General features: G+C 37.3%; 1 long non-coding RNA gene across 1 annotated transcript in view; it reads left to right on the forward strand.

The window, feature by feature from the left end:
- Positions 1-19,690, forward strand: part of LOC129146792 (uncharacterized) — a 173,997-nt gene that overhangs the window by 82,849 nt on the left and 71,458 nt on the right. Inside the window, exon 4 of the long non-coding RNA XR_008554019.1 lies at positions 13,526-13,725. This is a non-coding gene — a long non-coding RNA (uncharacterized LOC129146792). The remainder of the gene's footprint in view (positions 1-13,525; positions 13,726-19,690) is intronic.

Raw genomic sequence — 19,690 nt, forward strand, 5'->3', positions numbered from 1 at the left:
TTTTGCTTCATAAATTATGTATAAAAATGCTTTGCACATAAATCATATTTTGTTAAACTCAGCTCCAAGTGGGTACATATAACTTATTTTTAAGTCCAGGCTTAACTCTTCTTTTTTCTCATAATCAATTATTTCTTTTTATCACAATCTTTTTCTGCTTTAATTTCATTTTTGAGTTAACCAGTAATCTAACATGGATTCATGAACAATTCTTAAGGATGTAAGAATTATTCTTCATGTAAGGTGCATTAAACACCCTAATTAAATAAGAAAATATTTTGAAGGTGGAGTATACTTCCTTCAAATGACTTATTAATGTTCCATGGATATAGATTTTAGAGTGAGTATTAATACCATTTACTTTAATCACAATATTTTGTCTAACACAAGGCATTCACATCATAGTATCTGATTCTACCCAAATGTAGCTCTATGGGGGTTAGAGATACAATCTTAGAATTAAAATATAATATGATAATGGTGTGGGGGCCTCCCCTGGTGGCGCAGCGGTTAAGTGCTGGGCTGCGAAGCTGCCCACAGCCTCTGCAGCACTGGTTCAATCCCTGGCCGCCAGCGAGGGTCCCACATGGCACGACAGACCTCTCCTGCCATGCCCACTGCTCCCCTCAGCAGTGTATTTCATCAGTCTGTCTGTTCTGTTCCCCACTCTGACTCTGGTGAATTCTCTCACCCTCCCGCGCTTCTGACTGTACCCAGTGCTTATATAAATAAATAAATCTTTAAAAAAATATATAATAATGGTGTGGACAGAAGGGGCCAAATATATACTTTCTAAATAGGAAAGAAAACTACTAAGGACAAAAAGTTGAGAGGAAGCTTGTATCAAATTTTATTTTTTTCCTCAAATGATCTAGTAATGAGCACAAAAGACTACACTGTAAGTAAGGCAATATGCATGATTAAGCATGTGCACACCTATGCAGATACACCTATTTGTATTTAAAATTGAAAGAGATGTTTTACATTATTTAGACTGTCATGTTCCTATTGTCGAAGAAACAATGTTCTAGTGAAGTAAAATGATTAATCACTTTGGAAAACAATATAGAGGTTCCTCAAAAAATTAGCAACAGATATTCCTTATGGCACAGCAATTTCACATATGAATATATACCTATTGGAAGGGAAGAAAAAATTAAAAAGTTATATATATATATATACATAAAGATATGTGTATGTATATGTGTGTACACACATGTGTATGTATACAAATACATATATGCATGTATACATATGTATACACACATATAATCCCATGTTTACTGCAGCATTATTCACAATGGCCAAGACATGGTAACAACCTAAATGTCTGCCAATGGATGAATGGATAAAGAAGGTGTCATGTATTTGTATACATATATACATATATATGACAGGCATACAGTGGAATGTTATTCAGTCATGAGAAAGAAGGAAATTCAGCCATTTGCCATAGCATGGATGAGGCTTAAGGACATTAAGCTACATAAGATAAGGCAGAGGAAGACAGATATAGCATAATAATACATATATGTGGAATTGAAAAGGTCAAACATAAAAATAGAGGGTAAATGGTGGTTATCAAGCAATAGGAAAGGTGTTTAAAAGTACAGACTACTGGGCCTCCCTTGGTGGCGCAGCGGTTGAGCGCTGGGCTACGAAGCTGCCTGCAGCCTCTGCAGCACCAGTTTGATCCCCAGCCAGCCGGAGAGGGTCCCACATGGCACGACAGACCTCTCCTGCCGCGCCCGCTGCTCCCCTGTGCAGTGTTTCATCAGTCTGCCTGTTCTATTCCCTGCTCTGGCTCTGGTGAATTCTCTCACCCTCCCGCACTTCTGACTGTACCCAGTGCTTGTATAAATAAATAAATAAATCTTTAAAAAAATAAAATAAAAAAATAAAAGTACAGACTACAAAATAGTAGATGAATAAATCCCAGAGATATAATACACAGTATAATGAATATAGACAATAATACTGTATCACAATCATCAAGCTTGCCAAGAGACTAGACCTTAATTATTTCCACCATAAAACAAATGATAATTATGTGACATGACAGAAGTGCTAATTATTGCTACAAAGATAATCATAAAAATAACTATATTAAATCAATATGTTGTACACTTTAATTTATATAATGTTACATGTCCAATATGTTTCAAAAAATCTTTAAATACAATTCCATGGTCATTCAAAATAAAGTCTCTAGGAAATTTTTAACAAATGTGAAAAAAATAATAACAGTACAAAACAGAACAAAGCAAAAGTGGACAATTATAAACCAGAGACATCCTGCAAGGGAGGAGGCTGGAGAGGGATCAGAGGGAGGGAGGGAGGAGCACAGGGGACTGAGGTGATGGTGCACAGGTGCATTGGGGAGGAAACTCTTTGGGACTACACCTGAGGGGGTGGGGGGAAGCAAATATTGTTTAAAAATGAACAATGATGTAAAAAAAATTAATAAAAAAAGAAAAAAAATTTACTGATCAATGACAAATACTGGGAAATTCTGTCAAAACTGTCATTGTTAACATTAGTAGCCACCAAAAGTCTCCTCATTTTAACTGGAATTGTTAGAAATGTTAAGTGGATATCTTGAAATAATTTTTCCTTATATCTTGTTAAATTTTCCAACTTCACTTAATGTCCATGACATAATATATTTATGCTAATAAATTCCATAATAAATTGATAGCAGTGACTTTTTAAATGACAGCAAATGTAAATTCCTGTATCAGGTAAAATATTAAAATTATCAAGGTTTTTTCCTGTTCACCTTTATATACTTGTTTATGCTGTATCTGTGTAGTCAGATGTTGGATTGTGTTTTAAATATTTATTAATTCTTGTTTGTTTTTCATTAATAATTCTCATGTGACATGTGCCCAGATTTTTCAGCATTCCTAAAAGTAAGACAATGTATTTTCCAGTTATAGTGCTTTAAACATTAATAAGTATGGCATTCAAATATAAAATTAACATGCCAAAGATTTATTTAACACAATAAATAGAAAAATAAGTTAGAATAGAAAGTTTTTTTGAGACATTAAAAAAGGAAAACTGTTGATGTAATTTTCTAGGTTATTACAAAATAGGTTACAGGACAATGAAATCATAACCTCTGGAGACAGTTTTTCTACCAAAGAGAAATCTACCAATGAAACATGCAGCTTCACAGAACCTGAACTCTTAATTAAATGAAATCAACAAAATCAAAACAGGTGCACTCTTTTAGAAAATTAAATAATCCTTGTTTGAACCTGTTAAACAATGTTCTACTGTGACATTGAAAAGACATGCAAGTCTGTTTGCCTTTCTCCTAGTTTTTAAGTAATTTTCCTTAATATAGGTCACCTAAGTCCTTTTAAAATTCATTTATTAATTTTTTCTCCCATTGTTTCTTACTTTTCTATTGCATCTTGAACAAATTTACCATGAATCCAAGGGGTTAAAATAGCCCAAATTTGTTACTTTATACTTTTGTAGATGAGCAGTCTGGTACAATTCTCACCAGACTAAAATGAAGATTTCCCCAAACTCTGTTCCTTTCTGGAGGCCTGTAGGGTAAGGAAAAATATCAGGCTTTTCTGCCCTCCCGCCATCAGGATAGATGATGAATCCTTGAGGTCCTGAATGCATGCCTCATGGCGGGCACCCGGAGTAGGGTGTGGGCAGAGGTAGATAGGATTCACCTGGGCTAAGACTGGGCTTTTAAGGGCGGCGTCACGGGGACGCCAGTAGCAGCAGCAGAAGTCAAAGGAGAAGCAGCAGCAGAAGCCAAGAGAGAAGCCAAGAAGCAGAAGCAGAGAATGCCAGTGAGCCCAGATAGAGTGAGGATTTGCTGGGGGCTGGGAGGCCTGCCAGCCTCCCGGCCCCCCAGCACCCCTGCCTGCCGTGTACTGGATAAAATCCCAATAAAAGCCTGCAAAAAACCACCAAGGACTCTGACTCCTCCTTTACCCGGTCTGCATGGGATCAGAAAACCTGCACTGTGCCCTGTCCTACCCTCTACAATTGGCGTAAGTCGGCAAGATCCATGTAGACGGGTATTGGAGCCCTCCGAAGACCTGGAGAGACTGAGAACAAACTGTTTGCCTGTGATGATGCTGGAGGCTCCATGGCGGCACAGAAGGTGGACAACGTCCACGAGCTACAGGACAAGACCTGGTATCAAGGAGACGCCTGAGAGAACCAGCCAACGACACCCAAAAGGACCAGCCAACAATCCCTGAGGCAGCAAGAATCATCGGCGAAAAGTGGACCACGATTCAGAGCTCGCCAGTGCTGATGCAGGGAGAGGCCAACGGACTTCGACTGCTGGACATGGACTGATGAACTTGGACCGACAATCCCGCCAGAAGGCAGAGGACCTTGCAGGTTAATATGTTTTGGGACCCTGGGGGTGGAACAGTTTTGTTTGTAAACCCCAGGAGATAGGAATCTGGGTGTGGCCAGTGGCCTTGATGGCCAAAAGCAGCCTGTGCATGCCCAGCAGCCAGGCGGAGGAGAAAAGCCAACTGAGAAGGCAAAAGCTGGTGCTGATGCTAAGTTGAGAAGCCCTGAGTGGCTGTTAAGCAGCCTGACTATGCTTAAGGCCTGTGAGTCTCGTAAAATCACCTGTGGGTGATGCCCTGCTCATTCTTGAGTGAGGGTCAGGAGCTGAGGAACCCGTCCTTGGGGCACAGGTGCGGAATGTGGCTTGGGGTGGAGCCCAAGCTGAATGCAGAGTTTGGATCCCCGACCCATGTGCTTGTGCAGTAGGTTGGCCTGAATGCAGGGGTCTGCGAGTCGCATGGGTGGCTATGAAGGCCAAGTGTTGGAGCGACTGCAGACAGAAACCCTGAGGGTTGGCGATTACCCCCAACAGAATAGAATCGCCAACCCCAGAGCGAGTGCATCCTGGGGGTGGATGCTGTGTGTGTGCCTTGTAGCCGAGACTACAGCCAGAGAAGGTCAGGAAGGCTGACGGCTCCTGGTGTGTGACAGAAGATGCCGTGAGTGATTCCCCTCCCTCATATGAGCAGTGCCTTCAGCAGCAGATTTGGTGGCTCATCTGCTGGTACCAATAATTATCTTTTGCACTAGGTTGGGGCCCTGCCTGGACTTATTTGTGTTCTGTTGTATTTTGTTATATTGTGATGTATTTGCTTTTGTGGGCCATGGCTGCATTATTTATGTTTGCTAAATTGTATATATGTAGATTATATGGCAGAAAACCCTGAAGGGGTGGACTGTAGGGTAAGGAAAAATATCAGGCTTTTCTGCCCTCCCGCCATCAGGATAGATGATGGATCCTTGTGGTCCTGAATGCATGCCTGATGGCAGGCACCTGGAATAGGGTGTGGGCATAGGTAGATGGGATTCACCTGGGCTGAGACTGGGCTCTTAAGGGCAGCGTCACGGGGACGCCAGTAGCAGCAGAAGCCAAGAGAGAAGCCAAGAAGCAGAAGCAGAGAACGCCAGTGAGCCCAGATAGTGAGGATTTGCTGGGGGCTGGGAGACCTGCCAGCCTCCCGGCCCCCCAGCACCCCTGCCTGCCATGTACTGGGTAAAATCCCAATAAAAGCCTGCAAAAAACCACCGAGGACTCTGATTCCTCCTTTACCCGGTCTGCATGGGATCAGAAAACCTGCACTGTGTCCTGTCCTACCCTCTACAAGGCCCTAGTAGGGCCTGATTTCATTCAGTTTCTTGGCACACTTGAATTCATTATGTTAATAGGAACATGGTCACATTTTCTTACTGCCAGTTGAGGACTATTCCCAGCTTCAAGAAGTCCTCGTAGTCCTTGCTTACCTGGTCTCTCCTTTCATCTTCATAGCCAGAAATGAAGATCAAGTCCTTCTGTTGAATCTTTCCAGTCATTTGTCTGCCTTCTTTTCTGCCTCTCTCTTCCACTTTTGAGCACTCATTTCATTAGATTGAAACCATCCATACAATCCAGAATTCTCTACCCATCTCAAAGTCTGTTGACTTCACCACAGTCTACAAAGTCTTTCGCCATGGAAGGTAACATACTTAACCGATTTGGGGGATTGGGAGGTAGACATTTTGGGGGGTTATTATTCTACCTTTGCACTTTATAATGTTACTGGTTTGAAGTCCTCAGTTCTTGACTCTGGCTAGGGAAGAATTTAAAGCCACATTCAGGAAAAGCAATTTATTTAGCAAAGGTACACTTGGGAGAAGTCCAGGTGTGCAGAACCCACAGAACACCTGCAACTTATCTAGTGATGAGGATTTTGTTTATATGCAGTACAGGAGCTGTTCACTCTGTTCCTTTCTGAGATTATAGAGTCCATGCTAGACCCTTTGGTGGTGTTGGGGTGTGTGTGTTTTAGTTTTTATTTGGCAGTTGGCAAAAATATTTGTCATCTGCACAAGGGGGTCAAGACTACAATGCTCCTTAGGGGCAGGTTTCCAACTGTCTATCACACAGGTGCTCCCCCCATCCCCACACCCACCCCATAGTGGCCCCTGGAGGTGCTTTCTGGCATCCTGGAAATAGCCATTAATTATCTTAGGCACAGCTCTCTGCCCTAACTAGCTAGTGTTAAGTGTATTTTTGAATGATTATTAGTAAATTTATAAAGTTGTGTGGTTATCATCCAAACAAGTTATTGAATATATTTCATCACCCCTCAAAATTTTTCTTGTGCCAATTTGTGGTCTGCACCCGATCTCAGCCCTAGGCAGCTACTGCTATGATTTCTGGTTTTATAAATTTACCTTTTGGAACATTTCATATAAATAAATATTAAATATTTAGTCACATCTGCCTGTTTTCATATAGCATAGTGTTTTTGAGGTTCTGTCATGTAGTTGTTCTTTTTGTTGCTGGCTGTATCCATTGATTTATGTGCTACATTTTATCTATTTACCAGTTAATAGACATTTGGATTGTATCCAGTTATTTACAGTCCTGAATAAGCCTGCAAAACATATCTCCTCATAGGTCTTTATAAAATAATATTTTCATTTTTCTTGGGTAAATTGCTAGAGGTGGAATTCCTGGGTCAAAAGGCAATTTTATGTTTATTTTTTTCACTTTTTTTCCTCAAGTGCTTATCTTTTTAAATTCCCTCTAGCAATATAGGAGACTTCCACTTCCAATTGTCTGTTTTTTGATTATTGCTTATCTAGTTTGTCTAAAGGAGTATGGTTTTAATTTACATGTCCCCAGTAACTTACAAGTTTGAACACCTTTACATGCGCTTAATAGCCATGTACCTGTCTACTTCAGTGAAATTTATAAGTTTTACTGTAATTTTGATTGAGATGCTTGTTTTATTGAACTGTGAGAGTTCTTTAAACATTTTGGATACAGGCCCTTTATTAAAGATGTGATTTGCAAATATTTGCTGCAGTTTGAGGTAATATATATAATTTTATAATTGTGGATAGAAACTGTAAGTGTAATATCTTTGCTGACAGTTTGTTGTGCCTATGATATTTATAAGACTGATGCATTAAATGTTTGCATTTCTAGGAAAAATGAAGTTGACCTTGGTTTATAATCCTTTCCTCTTACTTGGTTCACTTTACATTTTGCTAAGGATTTTTGCATCTATGTTATTAAGAGTCCTTGGTCTGTGATTTTCTTCTCTTGTGATGGTTTTGGACTTCCTCTCTGGTTACTAATAGCCTCACAATATAATTTGGGACTTATTCCTTCCTCTACCATGTACTGAAACATCTAGTCAGTGATTGTTGGGGGTTGTTTCTTCTGTAAATATTTGATAGGATTTGCCATGAGGTTGTCAGGTTTAGGGTTTTCTTTGAGGAAAGATTTCTAATCCCTAATTCAATTTCTTGTTCTTGTTGCATTTAGGCTTTCTATTTCTTCTTGACTTACTTTAGGATTTTGTTCATTTCATCTTAGTTGTCTAATTATAATAAATTTGTTCAGTGTTCACAGTTATATTTCCATTAGTTTTAGGAAGGTTTTCACTTTTTGCCTTTATATCTATGTGTGATTCAAAAAGCACATTTGGAGTTGAAGTCATATTCAAGCCTACTTGACTTACATTCTTTCTCATTTTTTTGAGAACTAATTGACATATATCATTGTATAAGTTTAAAGCATATTGCATGATAGTTTGGTTTATACATATTATGAAATTATTCCCACAACAGGTTCAGCTAACATCTGTCTTCTCATTTAGACATGATTCTCATTTAGACATGTTATGACTTTCATCTTTAAAATACCTTTTGACATCACATGTGCATGCTTTTTCAACCTTAGGGTTAGAAGAGTGTGTTGTTGCTTTGAAATCTTTCTAATGTCCACTTTGCATACAGACAGCTTTAGGCATTGGCTCACCAAACTCAGGCTGTAGAGTATCAGAAGAACAACTATATTTCATGATCCAAATCCAGATGGTGACTTGTTTTTGTATGATCTGCACACTAAAAACTGTTTATACATTTTTAAAATGATGTGGAGAGCAGGAGGGAGAGTAGGAGGAAGAGGAGGAGAAAGACGTACTGTATGAGAACCACAAAATAAAAAAAAAAATATCTATTACCTGGTCCTTTTGGACAAAGACTGTTTATCTCCACAGAAGAGCTGTTGGCTCTCCCCATCCATCAACAACATTACTGGAAGTGGGTGTTGTTACCTAGTGCTCCCAATCTAGGAAAAGCCCTTTAACCATTGAAGAAAATCTGCCAGCCCTCACAGCTTTCAATGGGAGCAGCTCAAGGCCTGAATGTCCTAAGTTCCCACTGTTCTTATCACAAGTTCAAGTTTTAAGAATCAGTACCTCTAAAAACTATATAAACCTTTTGGTCAATTTCTAAAGTACTGAAATAGATGTTCTGGTCAATTTTGTTCAGCTTTCTAGTTGCTTCTTGGAGGGGAAGACATCCTGATCTTTTTCAGCCACAGAGGGTCTATTTGAATTTTTTCTTAATTGTATAATTTTTATTAAGGTAAAAGTGGTCTACAATATTGCATATGATTTAGGGGTATAGGTTTACACCTCTTTGTATGTTTTTTATACACCATACCCATCATCCAAACATCTAGAATCCTCTACAGAGGTCCATTGGGCCCCTACCACTAGAATCCTTTTTTAAGAAGACTGATTACAATACTAAGAAAGAAAAAAATATCAAATACTAATTCATCACAACAATACCTTCTTTGATAAATATTAGCCATAACTATTTGGCACATAGAAATTTGGGGATTTAAGAGCTAACAAAGTAAGAATGTTGCAGCTTTATTTTCAGGATTTAAAAGGTCATGAGATTGCAAAACTGCCAAGTATTTGACTAGAGTAGCAGTACATTATTATAAGGATGGACACATCATTCAGTTGATAGATGGAAACTGGAGCCTAAGTAATTGGTGGCAAATTTTCCAAAGGATCATGTTTCTTCTAAATGTGAAATCTGCAGCTAAAGCACCTTTTCTGTTGGGGAATAAATAAGTCAACCACTGATACTGAATCCTCCTTTAGCACATGGTTACAAAGATGAATAAACCCAGCTATGGTCCATTTATCTATCCTGTCCCTATAACTAAATTTCCTCAAAGATAATATGACTGCCACTCTCCTCTGACATCTTACACAGGAGCCAGGAAACCCACAAACAGAAGATCTATGAGTTCTGAAAGCATGCAAAATGTGGGCTTGATCCCTGGAGTTATAGCACTCTATTTTTTCCATGACACATTTTGTAAACTAGTGTTAAATCACATCACCTTGTTTGTGATTCTGCTATAGTAATCTGCCCAGGTATTTCTTTTGAAAAATCATTGCTTTACAATGGCCTTTTTAAATTTTACTAAATATCTTTTCTTCTTGCCTTTCCCAAGCTCATATAGTTTAACACACCCATAAATGACCCCTCCCCTGAGGATCAAGAAGGTTAGTATTCTCCTGAAAGGAAATAAGTGGAATCAATCTGTAGGGTTGAAGTGCTTTCACATATCACACTTATGTCATTGGCTCAGGCTTAGTTGAAAGAATATGAACCCACAGGGTCTGTACACCAATAAAGACACCAATTTTCTGGCAGAGAATCATCAATTGTCATGTAAATCCAAGTTTGCACAGCAATGTGACTAAGAAATCTGGAAGGCAATGTCACCAATTTATGCTTAGCCACACATTATTGTTTAAGTTCAAATACTTTACAAAGTAGAATTTACTTTCACTAGATTTTTTTTTTAACTCACCTGTGCTGATTCTCTTTTATCAACCAAATTCTTATATATCGATACACTCTGCGTCAAAGACACCACCTGATTGCTTCTATATGCTTCTCTTCCATTCCTGATTTTGTGCTATTTTTTACTTAAGAATTTCTTTAAGACAGCTCACAGGGAAAATGACTCCACCCAGGACCCAATCAAATGTCCATATCAATTAAGAAATTTGACAGCAGCTTTAACAGATTTCCCAATTATGAATACAAGAACTTTGTTAGAACAACTCCTTCCTGTTTCATACAGACCTTTAGCAGTTCTTCCCTAGGGTTATGTTCAGTAGAAAAATGAGCAAAGTATTCAACCATTATCCGTGCAGCAGTCTCTTTTTGTAACAAGCAAAACTAGATATTTTAAAATAAATAACAGGTCCTCTCGTCTTAAACAATGAATATAAATTATTCCAAGTAAGACTTTTATATAAAACTAAAGAAAGCAATACTATTTTGATGGTGCATGAAAGAAGTTTTTTATTTGTAGAAGCAATATAATATAGTTATCCATACATTGCTACTTGTTCTAGCTCACAGGAAATAATCTCTACTTCCTGCTGAAATATACATCACATTTGTATTTGCTAATCTTCTAATATAAAATGAATAAAGCTGTTATGAAGCAAAATTGGAAATATAATTATGGGGTGCATTTTTGTGGGATTTTCTAAACTTAAAAAGTGAAGAAATGACAAACTTTAATTTTTTACATCTTTGATCAACTGGGAATTTTCAATAGAAGTAATAAATGTAGTGTTCTGTCTTTTATGCTATCAGTTTAAAGATTAATGTGATCATCATTATATGCATGATTTAGTATTTTGAATCACTTGGTAAAATAATAGAAGGCTAATATTTTATAATCAAATTGGAAAAAATATGAAAATATCAGAAACATAAATAGCATTCTCAGAGGAGATAACCTCTTTCAAGGACTATTCAGAAATCTTAATCATGGAAAATAGTCATTTTACTCATTTTCATATAAAGAGAAAATTAGTGTAAAACAAAAATAAATATTTTCAAAATATTTCTTTTTAAGAGGAACTTTCCTTCTTTTTTTGTTATCCAGATGACATCTTTTGCCTACTCTTTAACTCCTGATGTTTCTCCTGCATTACACTTACAATAATTTGCTATAAGCCTCTTTCCAGCCAAGAAGGAAGGTGAGCAGCTGCCTTTATAGCAGATTTGCTGCTGCAGCCAATAAGTGTATTAAAACCAAGAATCAATCTCCCACTCTCCCACTTGTCCTTCCTACTTTCTTCTGCACTAGATGCTTCTTAGAGCTGGCCAGTCCAAGTGGAAATGCAACCAGCTCTGACTTTTATCATCTTGTGTGGCCTTTGGCTATCTTGGTCATCACCTCATTTACTGTAACGAATATACCCACACTAAGAGAACACTTTCCTGCATTGGAATTCGGTTTGAATCATTATAAATATTTCATTTACTTTGAAAGATTCTAAAATGTGTGTACATACTAAATTTTTACTTTTTTTCCATGTGAAATGTCGGAGTAGAAATATGACAGTGTTGAATTAAACTTCCAAGGATGCATGATCCAGGTTAATATGCTGCAGAAACCCAGGTTAATTGGTTCTATTTTTTCTGGCTTTGCCAAAATACTAACTGGGTATCTTTGCGTGTGTTATTCAAACATTCTCCTTAAAAAATCCTCAGCTGAAAAATGGGAATATTATAAAATATAAGCTCAAAATCTAGGGCTATTAGAGGCCTTAAGCTTAAAAAAAAAAAAGGATGAATGAACTCAAGCACTTATCATAACAGAAACTTTTCTTTAAGATCTAACTTAATTCATAATTCTTGGAACATATAGCCAAAGCTAGTTATTTCTCTTTTAATTTTAGAACTTGTATTTTATGAATTTTCCATAGAGTTCTTAACTTGAATAAATTTCTTCTCACTCTATGGGGCAGTCACTGTTTAATCATTTAAAATCTTTTATGTTCGTTTATGTTCATTTAAAATATTAAAATACATTCAAATGGGCAAGAAAGGAAGCTCATTTAGTGCAGAAATAGCATTTAGCTTAAAAGCAAACTTTCAGGAGCAAGGATTCTAATGTATTCTTAATTGAATATCTGTTAATTAAGGTGTGTATACTGCCACAAGCTTAATATAAATACAGAAATTATAGATAAACATTTTGGGGCTACATAGGTAAATAGATTCTATTCCAAACAGTCTATAATCCACCCACATTGGTTCATGCTGGAGTAAGTTCATTAAGTTAACTAATGTAAGACTAAATATTTCTGAATCATTTCTGTCTTCTACCATTTCTTTAATCATTTCTTGTCTTCTAATCATTTCTTATCTTGACCATATCAGAGAGAGAGAATATCCCAATTAGATTGGCATCCAGTCTCCTTGAGTGGGAGGGGTTCCTGGGGCCATCTGGAGAAGCTGAGAACCAGTGACTTTTCTGTTTATTTGTCAGCTCCCTGGCACAGGGAGGAAGAGGGGCACCCTCTGGTCCAGAGTTTGTAGGAGGGAGCCTCCTGAAGAGCTACAGTAATGGGGAGTCCCAGTATCTGGACCTTAAATGTAAATTGACTTTGCCTTTAAGAAACCTCTCTTCAATAAGGGTTATACATTCAATGGTTTTATGATAAATCTTAAAGGATTACTTCCAAGTTTCTGAACACCAATGCAACATTAGATGTCTACTTAGGATTTAGGTCTCCTAAAGGCTCTGTCAGGCCTAATTCTGTGACTGAAATGCCTATAAAGAGCCTTAAAATGAAGTCAGCAATTTAAACACATCGGTGAAGGAAATTCTATGGGGACTACACCTGAAGGGGTGGGGGCAGTAAATATTGTTTAAAAATGAACAATGATATTAAAAAAAAAATTAAAAAAAAACCAAAAACTCATGAGAAGAAAACAAAAACTTTGAAGATGGATTTTTCATCTTTCAATAATGCATTTTATAGGCCTTCCTGGTGGCACAGCAGTTGAGCGCTGGGTTGCGCAGCTGCCCGCAGCCTCTGCAGCGCCGGTTCAATCCCCGGCCTCTGGGTGAGGGTCCCACATGGCCGCGCAGACCTCTCCTGCCGCCCGCTGCTCCCCTCAGCAGTGTACTTCGGTCCTTCTGCCTGCTCTGCTCCCCGCTCTGGCTCTGGTGAATTCTCTCACCCTCCCGCGCTTCTGACTATACCCCAGTGCTTGTATAAATAAATAATTAAAAAAAATAATAATGTATTTTACTTTCTGAGTATAGTGTTTTGTGTTACTCATGCTTGTTTGATTGATCTATCATTTCCTTTGTGTTGACAAACAGGATGTTTTCCCAGACATGTGCTTGGGTCCGCTAATGCCTGGCATACCTCCATGGAAAAGGATCTTTCTGTAGAACCTGGTGGCCCTGGGAACAACACTGCCACCTACTGGTACTTATCTCAGACTGCAGCTCAGATTACCAGACCCTGTAGAAATGTGGATATAATGTGGAGATCAAAAAATCTGACAACCCCACAATGGGTAAGTACTCTGGAGAATTTTTTCAGTCTTTGATTCAATCCCTAATTTCACTGCTAATGCACAGAGGAAAGAGATGGTTTTGCACTGCTCAGATACATAATATATATTTATTAAAGTAAATGTGCATCACTTGTTCAGAATTAGAATATCTGTATTTTTTTTAAAGATTTATTTATTTATTTATTTATTTATTTATTTATTTATTTATTTATTTATTTATTTATTTATTTATTTATACAAGCACTGGGTACAGTCAGAAGCGCAAGAGGGTGAGAGAACCCACCAGAGCCAGAACGGGGAACAGAACAGGCAGACTGAGGAAATACACTGCTGAGGGGAGCAGTGGGCACGGTAGGAGAGGTCTACACGCGATGTGGGACCCTCTCCAGCGGTCGGGGATCGAACCAGCGCTGCAGAGGCTGCGGGCAGCTTCTCAGCCCAGTGTTCAACTGCTGCGCCACCAGGGGAGGCCCAGAATATCTGTATATTCACTTAATGAAAAAAGTTTTGTGCTCAGAGCATTAAGCTCTATGTTTTCTAAGGACTTTAAAATATTTTAATCTTATTCTTTAGTAGTCTATAATTCTAGAAAACAGACTATTTTCAGGGAAATGTACTGTTTAAACTCACAGGGAGGATAACCCTAAAAAGGTAGTATTTCATTATAAAGGTTTAGTTATATGTTTGAATTCCAGCCTGAAAGCAGGCACTGCAAGGTTGCTCTATCTCTTACCTAAAGCAGGAGTGAGATGGGAGTTATTCACTAGATTCCCAATTCAACCAGAGAGGGCTTGCTTAGTAAGCACATAGAAAAGGCAACCTGGGTAGCTAATTGTTTAATAAGATAGAACTTCCTAGGAAGAAGTACTATGAACAGCAGAAATTCTTAGTAAAGTGGAGATGACCATCTCTGTGGCTTTTTGTCTAGGATTATGAAACAGTACAATGGTTGGTCATTAAAGAAGTGACATACTAATTCAATATCATTGTTTATACTCCAAATCTGTGAAGTTTTTATCAAATCATTTTTTACTCAGGTGGGAAAAGAAAAACAGTTTGGACTTGGGACCAGTGAATATTTATTTGTATAATAATATAGTTCTAGAAATTTCACTTTCATATTCTACTATAGAACCTGACAAGTTCTTTCACCAAGGTAGCACCATACCTTGATCTGTCAGTCTTATATCCTGTCACCAGAATGAATCTGAGCTCTTATAAACCCTTTTTAAAAAAAAAAATTTACTTTTATTTATTTATACATGCAAGAATTGGGGTGTAGCCTAGAGATGCTGGGCGGGGGTGGTGGTGGTGGTGAGAGGATTCACCAGAAACAGAGTGGGGAGCAGAACAGGCAGATCTTCTGAAATACACTGCTGAGGGGAGCAGCAGGTGAGACAGGAGAGGTCTGCTGTGCCATGTGGGTTAGCTTCCTGGCCAGGGATTGAATTTATGCCTCAGTGGCTGACTATAGCTTGATAGCACTGAGACTTTAACCCCTGCGCCACCAGGGAGGCCCTCTTATACACTCAACTATGAAAAAAGAAAGACTTTCATTTATACTTGATTTGCAAATGGCATAAATAGAGGGAATTTATCTATATCTCCCCATTCATAAATCTTAGGAAGTAAAATGAATGGGTTACAGACTAATAAAATTTCTTAATATCTTCACTTGCCTTAAAAGAAGGTTATACTATTATTGATGACTCCAGTGGGAAATTTTATCATAAAACATACAGAAAACAATATTAATTTCAGTCTGTTTTCTGTACAATGTATATCTAATAAACAAGAAGTGCATTTCTAAACATAAGTTACACATTAATTCACTAAATGCCCTACCATTTGGCCTACTCTCTACTTTGATACAAGGTTAGCAAAACCCTGGAGATTTCACTGTGGGTAAATTGAAATATGAACATTTGTAATGACTATGAAAGTGGACCAAGTAATGGAAGTTTTAGTTATCATTTTCCACTGACATGAAAACAGGTTAAATCACTTTCTATAAAGCAGTAGTGAAAAATTTATCAGTAAATATTCAGATTATCCATTTAGGCTTGTTGGGCCATACTGTGTCAACTCAGCTGCTGTGGTACCAAAGGAGCCATAAACAATGTAATGGGGTAGGGTGGATTTGGCCCAACTCCTGCTCCATTGTAAAATGCTCTGTGTTCTAGCAATATCTGATGTTTTGTCAGAAACGCTACCTTTATGAACATGTATACCTGCATATCTATTTATCAGTCGTCTATCTGTCTAATCTATCATCTATATCTATCTCTCTTTCTTATCATTCTCTCTGTCTATCATCTGCCTATCAATCTATCTGTTTAATTTATCATGCTTCCTAAAAATAACTTCTTGCTTAAGCAAAGCTCAGTTTATTGCTTATTGGAATAAAGAATATTGTGACTTTGAATAACATGTTGGAAGTTATTTTAGTAACTTTTGGGAAGAGAACAGCTATGATATTTATAAGGATTTCAAAGTGATTAAATTAAGATGGTCTTTTTAGTGAATTTATACGGATTGAGTAGAGTTCATGATAATTTAGGATGGGGGGCACAATGAGGTAAGGGTTTGGAGGTAAGAGTTTCTCTAGTCTTGGAAAATGAGCAGTCTTTTGAGGCTAGCTGTTGTTACCATATAATAAATGGCCAGAATCTAAGAAATATTTTAGAAGTCATGAAAAAACTCACCTTAATTCTTCATACAAATTATAATCTTTTGGGTCTACTTACTGAAATATGAGTAGTTAATGTTCTTTAAGTGGATCTTGGGGAAATTTCTCAAATGAAAATAAATATTTCCAATATGTGCCTCTTTTTAGAAAGTGTTTCTAAGAAGAGTAAGTTATTGAGAAGATACATGAATAGTAAAGCCATATTAGCATAGACAGAAAGTTTTATGAGTATGTTATATGTCATATGTTTAGTAGTTTGGTACAAAAGCCATATAGTTCTAGGAAAGCTGTTTTGTCTATTTTGAAAAATAATCTGAAGCAAAGAGTGAACTTTTTGAATAGGGACTTTGAATTAGTTAGAGTAGCCTAAATTATTGATGTATGCTTTATAGTAAAACATAATAATTGTCAATACTATAATGTGGTATAAGAAGAAAAATACTTAATTGATAAAATGGTATTAAAATGCTCACAAAATAGCAAAAACAAATGAAGAATAGTTTAATTGCTTTCTGGAATAACTAAATTATTTGTATTCCACACATAAAAAATGAGTAGAGACAATGAACATAAATACCAAACATATTTATGGGGGTTGTAAAATAAAAAAATGAAGTAATAAGTAAAAGTCAGAAACTCCAGTAATTTTTTTAAGATTTATTTATTTATGCATACAAGAACTAAGGTACAGGCCAGAGGTGTGTGGGGGGGAGTGGGGGGGTGAGGATTCACCAGAGACAGAGTGGGGAACAGAATAGGCAGATTGACTGAAATACACTGCTGAGGGGAGCAGCAGGCGAGTTGGGAGAGGTCTGCCATGCCATGTGGGTAGTTTTCTGGCCAGGAATCAAACTCATGCTGCAGTGGCTGTGGGTAGCTTCATAGGTTGTGTCTTAACCCCTTGCGCCACCAGGGAGACCCCAAACTCCTGTAATTTTGAAGGCAAGATCCCAAAATAGGTAGCTAAAGTTTTTGCTATTACCGTACAATAAATGGCCAAAATCTAAGAAATATTTTAGAAGTCATGGAAAGTTCATTATATTTCTTCATACAAATTAAAATCCAGCAAGTTATTCTTTAAAAAATTAGGATGGTTTATTTGCATATAAGAGGCAGCATATTTTAAAATATAGAGATTAGACAACAAGAGCATGGTTGGCAATTATCTGCCCAGAGGGTAGGATGATGGCAAACATTACTGTATAAAACTCAAACAAAAAAAGCACAGGTTTCAAGCACTTTGCCCAGTCATTGCTACCTGAAGAAACAAAGCACCATTTTTAACTTAGCAAAACCAATTTGAAAGTAAAGGGATAATATTGCAGCCTAAACTATCATAATCACAAAAAAGTAGAAATTATCTTTTAAATTAAAAGAGATATTTGTCTTTAGTAATCCCTCCTTCTTTGAAAATAATCAAGCTGCCTTTGATGATGGTGGGTGCTATTTAACTCTTGAAAGCAACATGTCAGCCATACTGATGTCCTTACCCAGAAACCTCAAATTGAACACTGCAAAGTTAGGAGGAGGTCATGCATCGTATATATTGGAAATTAACTATGAGGGTAAGTTTTTAAATGTCATATTATAGGAAATAACTGAAAAGAAAAAAACAGGCTTTAGGATTCCAAGTTAGAAAAAAACTCATAATACAGAATGAACACTTGCTGTTGTTCTGGACCCTTTCATACTTTATGTCCACATACGCAGTGTCATTACTAGTGGCCATTAAATGATTTCCTGGGGAATTTTCTTATACAATGTCCCTTAGATATATTTTGATCTCACAATCAAAACTTTTTCTCCATTGCCCAAGTAATAAACTCAAAAATCAGAATGCTATATGATTTATTGTATATCTCTAAGTTGAAATTTATGTTACTAAAATCTGACATTATCTAGCTACCTGAAATAATGCACTTAAGACTTTTTTTTCCTTGCACAAAAATCAGAACTCCTTCATATATCCAGTGTCACATATGCAAAGCACTCAATTTCAAGCTAGCAAGTTATTATTAAGTATATATTTATATTTCTTACTGTACCCATACTTCAAGTAGAAGGTTACCACAAATATAGATCACATCATGGCATTTTAAGAAAGTGGTTGGGGCCATTTCAAGTTAATGGTATACCACAGAATTATGTGAATTCCTGTGGGAGCCGAACTTTCTGCAGAGAAGTTTGTGGTTTTTGCAAATTCTGGAAATAAATGGATGAGTCCTTTGGCATTTTTAGACATTCACATCACATAGGCAAGAACAATTCAAGTATGACTTAATTGGCAAGAAGTATCAAGGAATAGCTAATACTCCTCCTTTACAACAGAATTGTTTGGGAAAAAAACAAGTTCATTTCCATCTTTGAACTCTCAACTCATTAAAATCATGGATCATCAGAGTTGCTCCTGAATTGAAGAGTAGGCAAATTTCAAATAGTTGTTTTGCCAAAATTGTTCAATGCTGAATGTAGCATCAAAAGCTTAAAAGTCTTCCTTTTCATCCTAAAATATTTTGCAAATTTTAACTATAAGCACACCAGAAGCCTTAGGCCTGGTTTGCTGGCAGACTCAGCGATGACAGCAAGATGGTAATTTTGTGTAAGGAATAGCTCTATGACAGAAGAGCAGAGATGTTATTTAGCCCAAAGGGTAGCAGGTAGGAGCAGGAAAACCTAGGAATGCAGTCTGAGTATTCGTGGGGGGTGGTGAAGCTTTCAACAGGCCAAGAAGACAGTTAAAAAGGCAAAGTAGTGAAGACACATGGCTTCAATCTTATGATGTGTTCAACCTGGGTGCATAGCATTATCAGAAATAGAAAAGCAGCCCTTTCTTCTTTTATCAGAAATCCTTACTCTTCAAAAGCAAATAGTGATGTGCTAACACTGGAAAACTGGGCAACCATCTATAAGAAATAAATGATCATCACTTCCTTTGGTGCTCATTACACTGACATGAGTCATTATGAATGCTTTTGGTGTGAGATCATTGCCTGTCCTTTGATCTCATGGGAAAACCTCAAGCAAAGTGTCATTTGCCAAACAATGGGTAAAGAGGGCTGATTTATTTCTACCTTCTCTCTGGTCTTGAGTGATTTTTAAATGAAGACTCCTTGAGTTCATGAAGAAAAAAGCAAGCAAGATTAAAGTTCGCTCTGGATTCAACTTTGATTCACTCCCTAATATTAACCAAATAAAACCACTTGTGTTTAGATTTAAGTCTGTCAAGTGACAGTAGCATATACACAAATAATTAAGAATTTTTTCAGGAACTGGGAT

This window comes from Talpa occidentalis, unplaced genomic scaffold (assembly GCF_014898055.3).
Source record: "Talpa occidentalis isolate TD23 unplaced genomic scaffold, MPIMG_talOcc4v2.1 talOcc4.4, whole genome shotgun sequence".
Classification (NCBI taxonomy): Eukaryota; Metazoa; Chordata; class Mammalia; order Eulipotyphla; family Talpidae; genus Talpa; species Talpa occidentalis.